We start from the raw sequence: 19806 nt of genomic DNA on the forward strand, positions 1-19806 counted from the left end.
CTGGACTCCCTGTTCTTCATCACACAAGACATTCAATCTCCCAACTCCAGGAATTTTTCATGGCTGTCCCCCATTCCTGGAATCTATCTTGTGCTTTCCCTGACTTCCTTCAACTACCAGCTAAAATCTCACCTTCTATAAGAAGCTTTACTTTTGATTTCCCTTAAGCTAGTGCCTTCCCTTGGTTGATTATTTCCAGTTTATCCTGAATATATCTCATTTGCAAATAATTATTTTATGCTGTCTCCTTCATTAGATGTGAAATCTTTGAGAAGAGGGACTGTCTTTCATTTTTCTTTGTAGCCCCAGTACTTAGCATAATGCCTAGTACATGGTAGATGCTTAATAAATATTTATTGGCTGTCTGACTGGTAATCTTAAATGGAAAGCATATCAGTAGGGGCTTAAGTTAGTGCCAATAGGGAATTATCCTCGACCTTTCAGGATCCTGAGAGGAGTTATATATTGTCAAGATATTAGGAGAGACCTTATTTTCCAGAGCTAAGGCCCAGCAAGCAAGTTGTGCCCTAAGCTTGGCATAACAATAATCCTTTGCACTCACCTTCTGGAACTGATGGTCCCTGAGCTCTGGTAAGCACCAACAGGCCCAGATATGAAGTCCTGCTACAAACAAACTTTTTGTCACTAGACAACCTTGCTTCACTGATGCTGTTATGCCTCACTACTGTCACTACACTATGTCTGTTTGACTCTTTGTCTAGCCACAAGTATATATATCAAAGTTCAGCCACACACGAACACCAGTGTGGGGCACCAGCATATGTGTCTAATCTGCCTCCTTGCTCACAAGTCATTTTCCTAACTTTGAAATTAAACCTCTGAACCTCTGTTTGATTCCTGACTCTCCTATCACTAGCCTGCTTTGTTCTTCTCCAACCATCCACAGGTTAGAGGCCAGTTTGGTCCAGTTGACAATATATAGCCAATCTCTGAGGACCTGGCTTATCTGTGAAAGTGAGAGCTGGAATAAGGATTCTCAGAGCTTATATGTGGGACATGTAGGGATTTGCTTTGTATTAGTGCATATATTGTATAATTTGCTAATTGTGATTAACTTGTTAAATATACCTAATTAGTCTGGCTATTTTACAAAGTCTACCAATGTTATTTATGAGTGAATATGATAATCATTCCAGCAAGGCTGGGATTGACTGCCTTGAAAGAAAAACCTAAGTTGTTAAAGACTCTGTGAGTTGTATTTCTTCCCAATTTAGGAAGAGAGAGGGTTATCTTGAAATCAGAACTGAAGGGATTTTTTTTAAAGGTTTAAATCTTCTAGAGAGACAAAAAAATGGTATTTACCAGATTTAATTATTAACTCTGCCACAAAGACTTTTCTGATACCTTTTAATATAGACACTGGGGAAGGTATTTAAAAAGAATGATGTAGAACCTTCCAAAGTCACTAAAGAGCTCTCTAGGATTTGTGACTATTAATTTTCCAAACATATTCTAGAATATTTTTTGAACACAGCATATATTAAAACTGAGGACAGTGGTAAAGGGGACTCCATTGATTATCCCACCTATATAAAAAGAATTATCTTTACTGGTGAGTGGGATATGGCCCCCACTAATTTCCCTGAACCCACAGTTTTAATATATGCTGTCCTCAGCTAATCTACTAGACTATATTTGGCAAAATACATAATCCCAAATACTAGATGGTTCTTTAAAATTCTTTCAAAACAGAACACTTTGATTGAATCAGGAAATCAAAAAGAGGTGTGAAATGCACCTGTATTCCTTGAATCAATCAAAGCCATTATCTAGAAGACTTGGTCTTAAGAAAGTTGTACAAAAGGAATGAACTATAACAAAAGCGATAGAGAGATTCTGAGGGTCTAAAAGTGGAGAGCATGGAGCATATCTCTGAGATACAAAGGTAGGACTGAACTGTGAGAGAGAAGAGAGATTTTTGAGAAGCATCATCAACTCCATAGCTATCTCAAAGCAAAAGATTTGAGGGAAGTCTCTAGAAAAAGTTAGTTGCCTGTATATCCACAGACACTAGGATAAAATCTGCTTGTTTGTTAGCCAAATGTTTCCAGTAAACTGAATTTTACCTCAGCCACAAAGAAGGCTAGGGTTAACAGTTGTTGCCCTTTATGATAGAAGAGGACCAAAATGACATCACTATGTCAGGATCAAGGTGCAATGTGTATCCGACTGTGGCTGATCAGACAAACATGAGCTTGGAAGGCTCTTACAACAGGTCAGGCACAAATAATCTGTATGAACATTTGGAGTGAAGAAACCTCTAAATTTGTACATCTCACATTTCTTTTGAGCTACTGCAATTCTATTTTGCTCATAAAGCACAGCACCTTTGATGTGGACCCACCATGCTGGGCAGTCCTGTACCAATGTCTCCCATGTCTCACAATTGATTCCAAAGTTCTTCAGATAGACCTTGAGAGAGTCCTTGTATTGCTTCTTCTGACCTCTGTATGAGTACCTTCCTTGTGTGAGTTCTCTGTAAAATAGTCTTTTAAGCAAACTTAATTTTGGCATTCAAACAACCTGGCCAGCTCATCAGAGTTCTGCTCTCTGCAGTAGAGTTTGAATGCTTGGCAGTCCAGCTCAGGAAAGGATTTTAGTATCCAGTACCCTATCTTGCCAGGTGATCTTCAGAATTTTCCTAAGACAATTCAGAAGGAATTGATTCAGTTTCCTGGCATGGTGCTGGTATACTATCCAAGTTTCACAGGCATGCAACAATAAGGTCAGCACAATGGCTCTGTAGACCTTCAATTTCTTAGGCAGGCTAAGACTTCTTCACTCTCACACTTTCCTTTGGAGTCTCCCAAACACTGAGCTAGCTCTGGCTGTGCATGCATCAACCTCCTCACCTATGTGTACATCCCTGGAAATTATACTTCCAAGGTAAGTGAACTTATCCATAACATTCAATATTTCTCCATTTGTGTAACCAATGGTTCCATGTTTGGATGGTACAGCACTGGCTTGTGGAGAACCTCTGCTTTCTTGGTGTTAATTATCAGGCCAAAATTAGCACAAGAAGCAGAAAATGGAGCCACACTCTGTTGCAACTCAGCCTCAGAGGCTACACTGAGTGCACAATCATCTGTGAACAAAGAGTCTTGCATTAACTCTCCCTCCACTTGAGTCTTGGCTTGGAGCCTTTTCAAGTTAAATAATTTACCATCAGTGTGGTAGCTGACCTTGATCCTGTTTTTGTCCTCGTGAAAGATGTCTGACAATGTTGCTGAAAACATCATGCTAAAAAGAATGGAAATAAGCACACAGCCCTGCTTCACTCCATTGGTGACTGGGAAAGCATGAAAGCATTGTCCATTGTCCAGAACCCATGCAAGCATGGAACTGGAATACAATACTGATGAACTTCTCCAGGTAACCAAATTTTGCAATAATTGTCCATAAGCCCTCATGACTGACAGTATCAAAAGCCTTGGTCAGATTATGTACATTGTGTACAGACCTCTGCTCTGCTCCTGACATTTTTCCTGGAATTGTTGGGCAGCAAACACCATATCAACTGTTCCTCAGCTTTTTCTGAAGCTACACTGGCTCTCAGATAGATGAACAACTTCCAGGTGAAGGATCAGCCTATTAAGGAGGACTCTGGCAAAAATCTTGCCAGCAATGACTGAGAGAGACTCTCCTGTGATTGTCAAAGGACAACCTATTTCCTTTTCCTTTATAGAGATGGACAATGGAGGCATCCTTGAACTCCGGAGGGATAACCTCCTTTAGTCATATGACCTAGAAGATTTCAGCCAGCTTTTACCTGAGCAGCGGACCCCCTGCCTTGTAAATCTTAGTCAAAGCAGAGTCAATACCAGGTGCTTTGCCACATGAGGAGAGCTTACCGGCATTTAAAACCTCTTCTTCAGCTGGGAGTTTGGCTAGAGAAAATACCAAGTTAGGCAGAGAGCACAACTTCTGCCTAAATGTGGGGAATTTTCAGTATTGAAGCATCAGAGGAATTATAATCAAACATAATGTTTTTATCAAAAATAAACTCCATTAAGCTAAAGAGGAAGGAACCATGTGGACTTCAGGGAATCATGTGCCCCCGAGGTTTTAAATTAACTAATTATTATAACACAATGTTCACTTCATTTTGTGCATTTGTTACTATTTTTGAGGTAGTGGTAGAAAAAAATATGATTTTTTTTTCTCTGTCATTATGCTAGAAATACTTCTTTCATGAGTTGTTATGGCTGTTGCTGCTGCTGATGTAGCCAGTCTTATCATAATGTCCAAATTTATCTATACTATTTCTCAGATGACAGAGAGTGTGAACTTCTACACAAAACCTTTCCAACTTCATGGGACTTTCCAAAGTTGGCCTCCACTGGAAAAGCTTTGAGGAAATTTGGTCACCATAACAAGGAATTTCATGGGAATGTCAATGGAAGAATTTAACTTATTATTATGTTCAAAATGTATTTCATGAACTGACTGACATTTGCCTCAATTGAAACTAGTTATCCACAGTAATGACTAAAACTTTAAATTTTTGGTCCTGACTTCTACTAATTGTTCTTTTAACCTGAAGAGGTAACTTAATTCCTCAGTACCTTATTTTCAAAAAGTGTAAGGCAGGAATGCTCCATCTCACAAATGTATGACGGAGATACTATTAAGGATAAAATTAAAATCCTGGTTAAATCATCAATTTTATTCATTTTGATTCCAAAACATTAATTATGACAGACTAGACCTGTGATTTAGGGAATGCCTGATAAGGGGAACCTCTGTTAATGTAAATAGTCAATTGTTCTCCAACTCATGATCTAAGAGAGTTGTCTGGAGTCAACCTGCTAGCTAATAAGTGTCAGAGATGGGCCTTCTACCAATGTCTTCTTGACTCTAAGGCTAGCCTTCTATCCCCTCTGCCAAACTGCATCAAGCTAGGAATACAAAGACAAAAACAAAACAGTCCTTTCCCTCGAGGAGCTTATATCATGTTGAGAAGAAACAATATGAACATAGATACGTAAATATAAATTTTGATACTTAATTTAAATCAAGAGTTTATTAATAGATTGTAATGGACCTAAATGGGTAATTTAAAACTACATTTATATTTTAAAAATGGAAAACAATTTTTCTTTCTCAACTTCCTGTATGCCTTTCCATGATTTTACTACTTCACAAGACACATAACTGAGAAAGAACTCTCTCCATTTCTAGACTAGTGAGAATGCAAACAGAATAATGGTAATTGGTATAGATGCCCAAAAGACCCAGCTCATATTTAGCATTTAGCACATGATTAATGTCCCCTTTTCTACTATCTGGAAAACATAGAGAACTAATCTTCATTTCCAATTAAGTCAGTAGAAGAATCCATTAACTCATCTTTAACTAATGATAAATTAAAGAGGACCATCCAAAGAAATGTGTGTGAATTTCAAATATCATTAGTAAAAGTACCATTATAAAGAATACCAGATAAATCTCTAATAATGACAGATTTAAAGTAGAAACGATGCACTCATTTCTATCAGCTAAAGCTTATTGAATGCATCAATATTTTGGCACCTAATCTATTTAAGGTAGTCAAGAATGCCATTTGGAGTTCATATATTAATTTTTCACTCCTGCATAAGATGTGTAGTAAGTAGGTACAACCACAGCAAAAGAGGTGGATTTTGGCAAACACTGTTAATAGTGAGGGATGAGTTATTCTCTAATTGTAGATTTATTCATTTATTCAACAAGAATTTATTAAGCCCCTATTATGTGCATATGCTAGGTGCTGGTGAAAGGGAAGACAAAAATAAAATAGCCCCTACCCTCAAAAAGTTCACATTCTATTTGAGGGAAACAACATGACTCCAGATAAGTAAGAGCCGTCTATCTATCTTGGAGCAAAGAGATAGAATATTGCATGCCAGAAACATCAAATAGGCCACTTTGCCTAGAATATGGAAGGCATGAAGAAAAGTAATGTGCTATGAACCTGGAAAAATAGACTGCTGTCAGCTCATCCAGCTCAATCACCCAGAGTTGATTGTTAAATTTTCTTTTATTGCTCTGTTGATTGTCTAGACTAAAGAAATCGATGGAGAAAATGTTAATAATGCAAAGTGTGTCATATGTACAACCCCCGCAAAAGTTGATTGTTAAACATTTACCAATACACCCCTGACTGGACCCATATTGTGAAAGACTCTAAATGTCTAACAGAGAAGTTTACATTTGCTCCTAGAGTTGAAAGGAAGCCACTGGAGCTTTTTGAGCGGGGAAGACATAGATTTGTGCTTTAAAAATTTCACTTTAGGGTCAGCTGGGTGGTGCAATGTATAGAGCACTGGCCCTGGTTTCAGGAGGACCCGAGTTCAAATCCGGCCTCAGACACATAACACTTACTAGCTGTGTGATCCTGGGCAAGTCACTTAACCCCATTGCCTAGCCAAAAAAAGAATTTCACTTTAGGGGCGGCTTAAGTGGTACAGCAGATAAAGCACTGGCCCTGGATTCAGGAGGACCTGAGTTCCAATCCAGCCTCAGACACATAACACTTACTAGCTGTGTGACCTTGGGCAAGTCACTTAACCCCATTACCTAGCCACCAAAAAAAAATCACTTTGGCAGCTATGTTAAAAAGTAACTGTAAAAGGGAACAACAAAGGGGGAGGTACCCATTAAGAGGTTATTGCAATAGTCTAAACAAAGAGGTGATGAGAGGAGCAGTTGTGTCAGTAGAGAGAAAAGGATGGATTTAACAGATGTTGTGAAGGGAGAACCGACAGGACTTGATAACTAATCACATATGGTGGCAGGGAGTGAACAAGAAAGAAGAGTGGAGATGATATGGAAGCTGTGAACCTAAGTGACTAGAAGAATGGCAGTGCCCTCGACAAAAACATTTTTGTTAGGAAAAAGGGTGGGTTTAGAGGAAAGATAAGTTCTTTTTTGTTGTTTTTCAGTCATGTCCAACTCTTTGCGACACCATTTGGGGTTTTCTTGGCAAAAATACTGGAAAGTTTCGCCATTCCTTCTCCAGCTCATTTTATAGATTAGGAAACTGAGGTAAACAGTGACTTGCCCAGGGTCACACAGCTAGCAAGCATCTGAGGCCAGATTTGAACACAGGAAGATGAGCTCTCTTGACTCCAGGCCCAGCACTCTATGCACTGTACCACCTACCTGCTCTAAGTTCTTTTTTTCAGTTTTTTTGGATTTGAGATGTTTGCAAGACATTCCATTAGAAAAGTCCACTAAGAAGATGATAGTATGGTACTGGGTGCCAAGAAGAGAGACTAAGATGGAATATATACATCAGAAAGTCATATGCAGAGAGATAACATTTAGCACACTAATATTCTGAAAGCAGCAAAGACTAATTCCCAATGATAGCAACTGAAGAATGTATTAACTAATTTTGAACTAATAGTCTTGGGTTGTTTTTTTTTTGGTGAGACAATTGAGGTTAAGTGACTTGCTCAGGGTCACACAGATAGTAAGTGTCAAGTGTCTGAGGCCGGATTTGAACTCAGGTCCTCCTGACTCCAAGGCCAGAACTCTATCCACTGCTCCACTTAGCTGCCCCTGAACTAATAGTTTTTAAAGGGGGGCATCCAATGAAATGTAAATGCATATGAAAAGCCTTGGGAGGTAATGAAATAACCCAGAGAGTACGGAAAGAGTAGAAAAGAGAGCCCAAAACAGAGCCCTGAAGATACACTCATAGTTCTGGGGGCTGTGGAAGATATGAATGGTGATCCAGCAAGAGACTGAGGATGAATGGCCATTGAGGTGGGAAAAGCAGTGAAAGAGAGCAGTGTCACAAAAATCCACAGAGGGAAGAATATTCAGATCCAGGAGAAGAGGAAGGTCAACAGTGCTTCAGAGAGGCCAAAAAGGCTGAGGAGTGAGAAAAGATAAACATTGTCTTACCATAAAGTTCATTTTAATCAGCGTCAATGCATTCTTTGAAGCAAATAGAAACTGGTTTACAAACACCTAAAATACTGGAAATGGGCAACCGGGTGGTACAGTGGATAGTAGAGCACTGGGTGTGGAGTCAGGAAGATCTGAGACCAAATCTAGCCTCAGACACTCGCAAACTATGCGACCACAGGCAAGTCACTTGACTCCACTTGCCTCATTTCCTCAGATTGTTGTTGTTGTTTGTCCTTCATTCTCAAAGACGACCGATGACATCAGGAGGGAGATGTGGTGACTTACAAGTGAATTGGATTTAAGTGAGGCAGAGCTGTGCAAAATCATTGGCTTCATTCTCTCCTCCAGAGTTATCGGGGCCCAGTGGCAAGACACAGGCCAAGATGACTGGTGATGGCTCCACAGGCAGTGGGAGACTTTGGCCTTTTTAAGTTAAGGTCTTTCCCAGGTCTCAGTTTTTCTGAGGCAACACCCATTCAGTAGTTAAAGTCTAGGTAAGAATTGAGGCAAAAGATGGCCTAGTTTTCCTTCACAAAAGAATCAAGGAAGGGAAGATGCTCAGAGTTTCTGGCCTGTAAAATGGGGACACACTGGAGAAGGAAATGGAAAATCACTCCAGTATCTTTGCCAAGAAAACCCCATAGACAACAGTCCATGAGGTCACAAAGTGTTGGACACAACTAAATGACTGAACAACAGAAAAATGTTCAACAAAGTAAATATCTTTCAAGAACAATTTTTAAATCTTTTAAAAACAATAGCAGTTAGGTATGCTGTATTTAGAGTTATTGGACCTGAGTTGGAATCTCATTTCTGGCCACTAACTACCTACATTCTTTTGATCAAATCACTTAAACTACCTGCATACACCTCATTTTCTTCATCTGTAAAATGAATGGTTTAGATGCCCTCTAAGGACCTTTTTAACTCAAAATCTCTGTTTATTTGATATGGTAGAACTCATATAAATGAAATCCTTGAAGAACTAAAGTATTCTTTTCTGCAGAAAAAACCTGTAAAAGAAGAGATGAAAATTTGGACACTAATTCATTGTTGGTGGAATTGTAAAATGATCCAACCATTTTGGAGATCAATCTGGAATTATGCCCAAAGAGTGATTAAACTACCTACACCCTTTGGCCCAGCAATATCACTACTTGATCTATTTCCAAAGATGATTAGAGAAAAAGGAAATGAATCTGTATGTTCTAAACTGTTTATGGCAGCTCCCTTTGTGATGGCAAAGAACTAGAAATTGCAAGGATGTCCATCAATTGGGGAATGGCTGAACAAGTGGTGGTATATGATTGTGGTGGAATACTACTGTAATACAAGAAATGATGCACTCGATTTCAGAAAAACATGGGGGCAGCTAGGTGGCACAATGGATAGAGCACTGACCCTGGAGTCAGGAGGACTTGAGTTCAAATCTGCCCTCAGACCAAACACTTGACACTTACTAGCTGTGTGACCTTGGGCAAGTCACTTAACCCCAACTGCCTAAAACAAAACAAAACAAAACAAAAACACACACACACACTTAAAAAGGGGCAGCTAGGTGGCACAGCGGATAAAGCACCGGCCCTGAAGTCAGGAGGACCTGAGTTCAAATTCGGTCTCAGACCAAACACTTGACACTTACTAGCTGTGTGACCCCGGGCAAGTCACTTAACCCCAACTACTTAAGCAAAAAAAAAAAAAAGAAAGAAAAAGAAAAACATGGAAAGACTTGCGTGAAATAATGAACAGTGAAATGAGCAGAACCAAGAGAACATTGTATATAGTAACAGCAATATTGTTTTAAGAATTTTGAGTGACGAAGTCATTTTGACTATTCAAATTAACTTTTTTATAAAGGACACATGAAGAAAGATCTGCATCCAGAGAAAGAACTAATAAATAGAAGAATGTATAGCATAATTTTACATATACATTTATTTCATGAATTAAAAATGATTTTTTTAAAGAAGATATGAGCTTAGGACAAGGAGTAAGTGCAACCTAAATTACCACATGATTCAGTCATTTTACTAGTTATGTAAATTTCCATAGAACTAGAACTATTAACACATTGTGCTTTTTAAAAAATGCATTGAACTAGTAAAAGTTTGACCTCTTCAAAAATTACATTACAATAACCTAAACAAATTCCTGTGTTTCTACTAATAGACAAGCTTCGCTCAATTAAAACTGTGAAAGATTTGAAAAAATACTCAATTCTTTTAATTTTTGCAAAAGACTACATTCTAATATAATTCCATTAGCTTCTACACCTGTTTATCTTCCACCCTGAACTTAGTACTTTGTTAAAGATGAAAAGTTCTGTGAGCCAAAGAGCTTTGTTTCGAATTTATCTTTTTAAAAATTTCTACAATGCATGATATTTTCCAAAATCAATTTACATTCTTTGTTAAAAATCAGAATCACATTTGCATTCATTCTTTGAAGATTATTACACAATATAGTAAAGATATCAGTCTCACTAAAAGGAAGTAAGAAAGGGTGTTTTAAATGACTGTGTTCAATATTATTACTCATTTGTGCAACATTGTTTTCCATTTACCAGCTAATTTAGAATGAGACTAAGGCTGTAAATTGAACATCCTTTTTTCATAAAAAGCATTCCTACTTCCAAGTCTGGTCAAAGCAACCTTCAGATTTGAGAAAAGACGTAGGAAATAGAAGCTGCATAATGCTATCTTAATCAGGGATGGAGACATTTGTAGAATAAAAAATACCTAAAAAAAAACAGAACCAAAGACCAAACTTTCTGAAAAAACTAAGTGTTGTCTCAAGGCTCTCTAACAAGAATTTGTGTGTTTTGAAACATATCTTCTACTAACTCATGTCAAATCCTGATTTAGAATTCTTTTAAAAATCTGAAAGTTAACTTTATGTAGTTGAAAATATAGATGATGCACTTTGTGGAACAGATGTCTGAAGATAGATCCATTACCAGGATAAAGTAATTGACTTTGTCCTAGGATACCACATTTACAGGACAATGATAGTCCTTACAGTCACAAAACAATAGATTTAAGTCAAGGAGGGACACTATGGGCCTTCTAATCCAAACCCCTCCTTTTATGAATGAGGAAACTGAGGCCCAGGGAAAAGAAGTGAATTGTCCAAGGGCACCAAACTAAATAATGGGTGCCCAATTTGAACCCAGGTCCTCTTAACTAACTTCAGGGTTCTTTCCACTGTACCCTGCAGACTTCAACAGTATAAAAACAGACAAGCATAACATCTATTTAGTGAGAAGTTAGTAAATACAGAGAGTTAGCAGATGGGAGTAAATTCTTCCTTGCTTCACTCTTCTCATGAAACTGCCTCACCAGAAGTTTACCACAAGCATATTTGTGACACTTCCTCCAGAAACAAAAATTCCTGATTACAGCTCTGTTCATGAAAGTTATATGAAACTTTCAAAATCAAGGTTTGGTAAATTATGTACACTGTAAGTGCCTCAAAATGCTAGTCAAAGGGGTGCTATATAAAGTTAATTTACAAAGTGAAGGACACAAAAATGGATCTGTGATTTAATTGATATGACCATTCCCGGCAGTAATGCAGTCTAGAGGACTAGGCTGAAAGAAACAAGAAATTCAACAGGAATAAATGTAAAATCTTACACTTGGATTCAAAAACTCAACTTCACAATTACATAAATGAGGAGGCATTACTATGCAAGAGTCTGAAAAATATCTGGATGTTTTTGGTGGATTGTAAGTTCAATATGAATCAGTGTAAGACAAAAAAAAAGGCTAATGAAATCTTAGGCTGCGTAAAGAGAAACATGGTTTATAGGGCTAAAGATTTGGTAGTTCCACTATGTTCTACCCTGGTCAGTATACAGTAATTTCTTCCATATCACAACTTTCCCCATCTCAGTTTTGATATATCATGGGTCAGCATAAGGAATTAAATGGAAATTTGGTGGGAGTTTTGCAGAAGCCACAGACAACACACAAAGGTCAGCAGATGACACAGAAAAAGTTCAGAAACTCAGAAATGCATAAAATATATGTATACTATTATAGAATATCAACCCAAATTTTATAATAAGGTACTGTAAACACCCCATAAAAGGAAAAGAAAAAATTCAGGCATCTTCTCTGGTACAAAGGGAGGGCCAAAAAAATGTATGTAGATTTTCCAGATCATGAGGTCTCTGCATCCCTAGCCCCCATGATGTGGAAGGGATAACTATATCTAGAAAAGTGAAATGAGCTGCTTCAGGCTATAGTTGATTTTCCCCCATTAGAAGCCATCAAGCACAGATAGGATGACTTCTCTGGTGTGTTGTATTGGGATACCTTTTGTGTATGAATTGAAGTAGTATGGCACTGAAATACCTTCCAATTCTCGAATTCCATGATTCTCTGACCTTGAGTAAGTCATTTCATCTCACTGAGCCTCAGTTTGCTATTCTATAAAATTAGGGGTTTGGACTAAATGCTCTCTAAAGCTTTTTGCATTTCTAATTTGTAAGTTTTTATGATCTACTCCTCATGTATGGTGCTGTGAGCTCTTCTACCACCACCATTCCCCACCCCTACTCCCCAAAAAAGAGATACAGCCAAATTTTCATTCTATTGAAAAAGAAAAAAAATTAAATTTTAAAAACAAAAAAATTTGTTAAGCACCTATATATAAGGGATGCAAAGGCAAAATAATAATAGTAATAATGATACAGCTAGTATTTCTATAGCACAGTAAGATTTTCAAAGGGATTTACATATATTATCCAATTTGATATCCTCAACAATACTGTGAGATTGGTTCTGATTTTATAGGTGAAGAAACTGAGACTGAGAGAGCTTAAATGACTTATCCAAAGTCATGAAGTTAAGCAAATGTCTGAGGCAGGATTTGAACTCCAGTCTTTCTAATTCCCAGTCCAACTCACTATACATCACAGCACCTAGATACCACTAAGATGAAATAGTCTCCACCCTCAAGGAATTTAAATCATTCTTTTCTTTTTCAAGTATAACACTAGGAGTCATTATGTTAGCATCATGATCTAATGAAGCAAATTTAAAAGGCCCAAATTCACAGTAATTCTTCCCTTAGAAGTGCAGTTATGAAGCATATGATGCCTTCTGTTAGAAACAGAAAACTCTAACCATGGGCTGGGAGTTGGTATCTCATCCCTGTACTAGGAAAGATCACTCTTGCCTGTGTGACTCCTAGAAATACCCCACAGAATCCCTCATACCTCAAACAAAGGGACAGAAGGAAATACAAAGGACAAGCTCATTCATGGGTGTTTGTAATAAATAAAATTAGATCATGAGATATAATCTTTAACATTAGGATCCTTGGGGAGGTCTTTGAACCTTTTCTTTGAATAATGTTTTTGAATGAATAAAACAAATTATATAGAAAACCAATTACACTGAAATATAAACACACATTTTTTAAAAGTTCCCAAGCCCTAGGTTAAGAACCCTTGATTTAACAGAATAAAAGAACATGCCTAAGAAGCGTATGTCAGTCACACCCATCTCAAGTAAAACCAGAGAAGGGGACAAGGACTACCAGTTCCTGAATATCGTTTTTTCCCTCTGCACTCCAGCTTCTCTAAGCAAGCACCACAGATTTTAAAAATAATAATAATTAAAACTGTCATATTTTGTCACTTTAGCTTTTGCTTCTCCCATCTCCCAGAACAAGGTATGTTTCATGCCACCAGACTGCTCCTGTGGTTACATTGCTGGTGCATGCGTTGGGGAAGGCCAGACACCTCCCTCCTCTACATTTGTTCTCTCTCCTCCCTCTCAAGAGATTATTAAAACTAAGTAAGGGAAAACTCCGCCCTCCAGTCCTGTTCTTCTGTTAGGGCAAGAGGGGTATCCAAGTGAGATTTCAGCAAAAGTTAGAGATCTGAAGAAGCTAAAAAACAGTCATTGAAAGGTAAAGGGGAAAGCCTTCAGATGCAAAATAGACCCCAAAAAGAGTATAAGACTTAAATACCTTAATTTTATATGAAGAAAGAAGCTGACAAAACAATGAAACCATCTCTATGGCCTAGAATGCACTGACAGAGTTGTCCCATACTCCAAAAAGGAGTATGGAAGGTGAAAAAATATCGATCCCCCCTGAGATCATGGGGTTTCTGTAGGGAAGGTGCTTTTGAGCAGTAAGAAAGTCTTCTCTCATTTCCTACCCAGAGGTAATTACAAATTCCAGAGCTCAGACTCTAAGAGAACCAAAAGAAGTTTCCAAGCTAAGGATCAGTGCCCTAACGAAAAAAGATTCTGTAGCACTCCAGTGCCAAAAAGCAAAGTAACATTTTAGTTAAAGAGAGAGGCAGCTAAATGGCTCAGTGGATAGAGCACTGAGCCTGGAGTCAGGAAGACCTGAGTTCAAACTAGCCTCAGACACTTACCAGCTGTGTGCCCGTCACTTAACCTCTGTTTGCCTTAATCCACTGGAGAAGGAAATGGCAAATCACTCCAGTATCTTTTCAAGAAAATCCCATGGACAGTATGGTCCACTGAATCACAAAGAGTCGGACAGGTCTAAACAACAACAAAGCTGAAGAGACTGCATATCCCTCAGCCTAACCAATACCTGAAGGTGGAAAAATAAATTCAACAACTACCTACTGAAGAGCAAGCCCAGGAGCCCAGAGGATCAACCTGTCCAATAGAGACACTGTATCTGGAGAAGAGTCCAGTCTCAGAATGGCCTGCCTCTCCCAGACTGGCCATGGCTGCTGATTGTATAAACCTGTCCTGAAGTGGCAACCCGATATCAGAAAAGCCTGCCCCAGCACCATGCGCCAGCAACCGTGCAGCGGCTTGTCTGGCACTGTCCAGCAGTGGCTACCCTGGTCCCATCAGGCCATCGATGTCTAGTAAACTGCTTGGCACTGCCACTGCCGTCTAGCAGCGAAGCATCCTATTCATCCAAGTGTAGCAACTTTGTAGCCTGCTAAGGAGATAGCATAGCCACCGAATGACCTGCCTCATATAGTCCAATAGTAGATTGGCCCCCCCCAGCAGAGATAACTCCCTAGGAAAAGGAAGACTCGCTGAGCAACAGTCCAGCTGGAATACTATGAGTTGTGAAGAGCCAGACCGGCTGAAGAGCAAAGTGGCTCACAGTGAACTTTGTGATCACCCTCCAGAGAAACGACATCAATGTCCTGCAGTTCTGGCATTCGAGGTGCCCCTACACATCTCTCCTTTCATTCTACTTTCTTTTCTTGCCCACTCTTTCCCCCGCAGACTCTAAGTATTTGTGGGAAGGTGAGCCCCTAATGTTTTGGAAAATTATTTGTAATTATAGTTCTTGCAATACCATTTGAATATATGCCTTTGCTAAAGATCCTAGTATACAGACTAATTTTAAGGTGAAGCATACCAGTTGGAGCTCATGAGTTGGTGTTTTTGGAAGATTCTCACCCAAAGGAAGGAAATAAGCATTTATTTATTTGGTGAGACAACTGGGGATAAGTGATTTGCCCAAGGTCACACAGGTATTAAGTGTCAAGTGTCTGAGGTCGGATTTGAACTCAGGTCGTCCTGACTCCAAAGCTGGAGCTCTATCCACTGTAACACCCAGCTGCCCCAAAATAAGCATTTATTAAACAACTAGTATGACCCCACAATGGCTCTGAGAAACATATGCTATAGTTATCCCCATTTTACATTTGAAGAAACTGAGGCAAACAGAGATTAAATGATTTGCTCAGGTTCACACAGCTAGTAAGTGTTTGAGGCTGGATTTGAACTCAAATCTTCCTGACTCTAGGCCCATCACTCTATCCATTGTGCCACCTAACTGCCTCTCAGATTGCTCTTAGATTCCTAAAACCTAGAACCTAGAACTCCAGAACAGATCTGGGGAACCAATCAGCCACTGGTTTTTGTGAATCGGGAAAGTAAGCTTCGAGTGGGCTTTTCCTCTTCCTATGCTAGGAAAAAAAAAGTACATTTCCCAGGATCTCTAGTGACTTGGTCCTCTTGCATGACAGCCAATACAAACCCTGCTAAAACGATTGTTAACAACAAACAGGAGTCTTTGGCCAGAATAACAGAAAGAAATGAAAAAAAGAACTATGGCCAGAAGGAGCCTTATAATACAGAAGTCTGTCCGGATAAGTAGATAGGTCTCTCAAGTTCCTACAGTCAGTGGTAGCCTTCCTACAGAGTACCCTAAGGCTTTGTCCTGGACCCTCTTCTTTCCTTTCTCTAAACCCTGTCCCTCAGTAATCTCATCAACACCCACAGATTTAATTATCATTGCTATACAAATGACTCACAAATCTAAACATCCAGCCCTTGTCTCTCCAGTGTGCCAGTCCTACATCAACAAATTCCTTTTGGATACATTCCACAGGATTTCTTATAAGTATCTTAAACTTGCAAAACAGAATTCCTTATTTTTCCTTCCAAACACACTTTCCATAACTTCCTTATTTCTGTCAAGGGTACTACCAATCTTTCTGCCACAGGGGTTCATAACTTTGGAATCATCCATGGCTCTCCTTTATCCCTCACATCAAATTAGCTTCCAAGTCTTCTCATTTCTACCTTCATGACATCTCTCTAGCATCCCCATTTCTCTATTGAGACAACCACTCCCCAATTCAGACCCTTATCACCTCTCACCTGTACTATTATAGTAGCCTATTAATTAGTCCTCCCTGGCTCATCTCTCCCCTCTAAAATCTATCCTCCAACAGATGCAAAATTTATATTCCTAAAGCATAAATGTGAGCATGTCACTCTCTTGCTCAAAAAGTTTCAGTACTGCTAGACCTCCTTCCTTCACTTTTTTTGATTAGCTCTTTTGATATTCTTGACTTTTTGTTCCTCAAAATGAATTCTGTTATTATTTTTTCTAATTCACTAAAATAAGTTTTTGGTAATTTAATTGGGATGGCATTGAATATATGAATTAGTTTAGGTAAAATTGTCACTTTTATTATATTGGTCCTGCCTACCCATGAACAATTTAAATCTGATTTTATTTGTATGAAAAGTTTTTTTATAATTTTGTTTTTATAGTTCCTGGGTTTGTTTATTTTTTTTTGGCAGGTATACTCTCAGGTATTTTATATCATCTAGAGTTATTTTAAATGGGGTATCTCTTACTATCTCTTCTTGCAGGGTTTTGTTTGTGATATATAGGAATGCTGATGATTTATGTGGATTTACTTTATATCCTGCTACTTTGCTAAAATTATTAATTGTTTCAATTAAGTTTTTAGTTGAGTCTTTTGGATTTTCCAAATACATCATCATATCTGCAAAAAGAGATAGTTTTATTACCTTGTTCCCTATTCTGATTTCTTCTATTTCTTTTTCTTCTCTTATTCCTATTGCTAGAATTTCCAATCCAATTTTGAATTACACTTGTGACAGTGGGCATCCTTGTTTCACACCTGACCTTACTGGGAAGGCTTCTAGCTTATTCCCATTACAAATAATGCTTGCTGATGGTCTTAGGTAAATGCTCAGTATTTCCTTATTGCCTCTAGGATAAAATACAAATTCTTCTGTTTGGCATTTACGCTCTTCACAGCTGGGGTCTAGACTGCTTTTCTAGGTTCATAACACATCACCACCTTCTAGTTAAACTGTCTGCTATTCCTGGTACACATCATTCTATCTATTGCTTCTGTGCCTATGGGCTCTCCCTCAAGTACATAATACTTTCTCTTTTCTCCTCTGCTCTTAGAGTCCCTAGCTCTCCTTCTGGGAGTAGCCTAAATGCCACCTCACACATGCGGCCTTTTCTGATCCACTCGGCGGCTGGTGCCTCTTCATTCTGAATTTATTTTGTACTTCCTTCTATATATTTTATGTTTACGTATTTATGTACATGTTGTTACATATACATATATTGGTAATGTACCCCAATAGACTGTAAGCTCCCTCAGACCAAGTACTCTGTCTCTCTCTCTCTCTCTTTTTTTTGATGCCTAGTATAGTGCCTGCTACATAGTAGACTCTCAATGAAAGCTTACTTAATGAATGAATGAGAATGAAAGAATGAGTGAGTGAATAAATAAATGAACTGACATGCTAAAATTTCTTTAACTTTGATAGTGACTGCATAGATTATAGAAAGAAAAAAGAAAGAACTCAAAACCTTCATACAGTCACTAAGCTCTATTTCTATAACACCACAAAGATTTGGTTAACATCGAAAACAGTAAGAAAGCCTAATTTAGGGCATGAGTGAAAATTGTCTCTGTGGTTGATAATTCACTCTCAAAAAGAAAACGAAAGTTTGTAGCTGAAATGCTCAACTGCTGCTATAAACAGGCATTAATGGGGTTTCTCTTCCTGTTTTGCTCTCTCTTTCTCTGAAATGATTCTAGCTTCCACTTTTGAATAAAACAGTAACTATTTCTGGTCCTTGATTCAATGCTGGATGTTTGTTCTTGAGAGACAGGAAACAGCTTATTCTCATTACTTTGTCATCATTCGCTAAGTAAATTTAGACATATCTTCTTCATCTCTTTATGTGTCACTAATTTAATCTTAAGAGTATAGAATATTAGAGTGACCTTAGAGCTTATTAAATTCAACCTCATCACATTATAAATAAAGAAACCAGTAGTGTAATAGCATTTAACTTTCTTAAATGTTACAAAGGTTTATATTAGCTAATGAGGAAAAGTCTATACTCTGCAGAATCACTAGAGTACAGAGAACCCTGATAACTCAAATAGCTCATCCCTCTATAATTAGAACACCAAGTTATCCCTATGGTCAGGAGTATGTTGGCAAGTGTTTAACAACCAGCTCTTTGTGGGGGGAGGGGGATGAGTAGAGTAGTAGTGAGAGGGGAAGGAATTTTACACAAGATAAACTTTTAAGTTTAATCTGCATTATTAACATTTTTTCTATAACATTCTTAAATCTAGACAATTGATAAAACAGTAAGTGAAACCATGATTTGTAATGTTTGTAGATTTCCAAGAAGTAAATGAAAATTTAGCAATTGGCTCTCTCAAGCTACTTAGAGCTGACTCCAGTACACCTCTGCCTATGACACAGTGAATCTATGAAATCACCTTGAGCTCTGAGGACCTTTTGCTGCCATAAACTCGTAGAAGCAGCCTTGTTTAATATTTCTTTTCTTTGTTTTTAAAGAACTTTTGTTTTTTTATGGACATAAAGGGCCTGTATCTAGAAACATACAGACTTTTTTTTTCCTTATCAATTACTCCCAGAAGGATTTGGAGCAAAGAGTACTTGATTTCTGAAAGTGATTTCCCAAGGATCAGAGGTCACTGTGTGTGAACTTTGAAGGTTCAAGATAAGATAAGGAACATGAAAAGGTTGCTGTTGTAGACACAGTCTTTTCCTCAGAGGTGAAGGAAGGGCTTCAAGTAGTCTCTGCTGTTCCTTCAATGATGAGTGGAGATGAGCCAGGCCCTGATATGGCAGTGGACACCAGAGTAGGATAAGCGATGAGCAATTTTCTGCAGCAATCTGAACCAAGGTGAAGAGTTTCAGCTCCTAGCCAGTAATGAGAGACTGAATCATTCCTCCCGACCTGTTCATTATGGAAGTCAGACACTTTGCAGTAAGATCATGAACTGCTTTTTTTTTCAACCTGTAACAGGAGTAAGGAATAAAATCCCATTCTGAAAGGGGTGGGGTTCTATTATTTACATTTTATTAACCTTCTTACCTATTCTAATTACATTGCTTACTAAAGTAATGCCTCAGTGTGCAAAGGCATCTTTTGATATGGAATTCTGGAGAAGAAAGTAACAAGGTCAAATTGGCAGAGGCATGAGCCAGAGATTGAATGAGTCATACATATAGATTTAAAAAAAAAACAACAGGAATAATAATCAAGCTACAGTATAAGGTTGAGTGCTGGTTGAAGGAGATCCAGAACTAG

Source organism: Vombatus ursinus, unplaced genomic scaffold (assembly GCF_900497805.2).
Source record: "Vombatus ursinus unplaced genomic scaffold, bare-nosed wombat genome assembly UNPS02008614.1, whole genome shotgun sequence".
Lineage (NCBI taxonomy): Eukaryota > Metazoa > Chordata > Mammalia > Diprotodontia > Vombatidae > Vombatus > Vombatus ursinus.